This window comes from Schistosoma mansoni, chromosome 1 (assembly GCF_000237925.1).
Source record: "Schistosoma mansoni strain Puerto Rico chromosome 1, complete genome".
Lineage (NCBI taxonomy): Eukaryota > Metazoa > Platyhelminthes > Trematoda > Strigeidida > Schistosomatidae > Schistosoma > Schistosoma mansoni.
This window is the reverse complement of record NC_031495.1, coordinates 44,229,070-44,230,082: the sequence shown is the minus strand read 5'-3', so window position 1 is coordinate 44,230,082 and position 1,013 is coordinate 44,229,070.

Genomic DNA, 1,013 nt, shown 5'->3' with positions numbered 1-1,013 from the left:
AATTATAGTTCGACCTAAAAGTGAATTGAGTTGACTAGCTCATTCATGTAGTTAAATCCATATTTTCAGGCCCATAAACCGGCTAATTTCAAGAACTCTAAACATCCATTCCTCTCTCAACCAAGTGTGAAGAATGTTCACTCATTGATTACTACCGACTGATGAACAAAACTTATTCTACTTTAAACGTTTGTTTTAGATATATTAACTACTAGCGCGACTGAAAATATCGATGATGAAAATAACATGTCGAATTATTCATCAGAAGATTTTAGATTACCACACACATTGTTTCCACATTTCTACGATTTGTCAATTCAAGTCCATTTGCATGATAACAAGTCACAAGCATTTTTCTTTAATGGATCTGTGACAATAAAAGTTTTCTGTAATGTATCGACAACCGAAATCTTCGTCCATGCATACAAAACTCTGGATGTGAAATTGGATAAAATCCAAGTAAGCTATAGTTTTCAACCTTACTCTTATTAAAAAATAATCCGTTCTTTGAAATCAGGATTAAATCAATTGATAAACTTATATTATGTAAGAGTCTCCTATAAAAACAAAACCTTTACCTACATTTATGTCACCGTTTATGTGGAAAGTATGTTCTAGTTCATGAACTCTTTAATTTTACTGTTTTTTTATTGAAAACTGTTTCCGACCAGCAACAACTCATTGAACTAAATAAATGAACCTTTTGGTAATTTGTAAGTGAACATTCAAACGTCTTAACTAAGTAAACATGGAAATTGAAAACATCGTGTGAATGGAGTCATAATGTTGTTTAAAAAATACTATTCACTTTTAAAGTTTGTTTAGTCTTTTATGCCAACTGAATTTTACATGATCAACTAAGTGACTACTACGTATGTGATAATGATATGACAGTTCAAAACTATTATTCATCATAAACTGAATTTCAAAACTTACATAAAGTTTATAAGCAAAGATGGATAGTGGTTAGCAGTGGAATCTAGGACGCGCGTTTCTTCCTATTTAGGACTCGT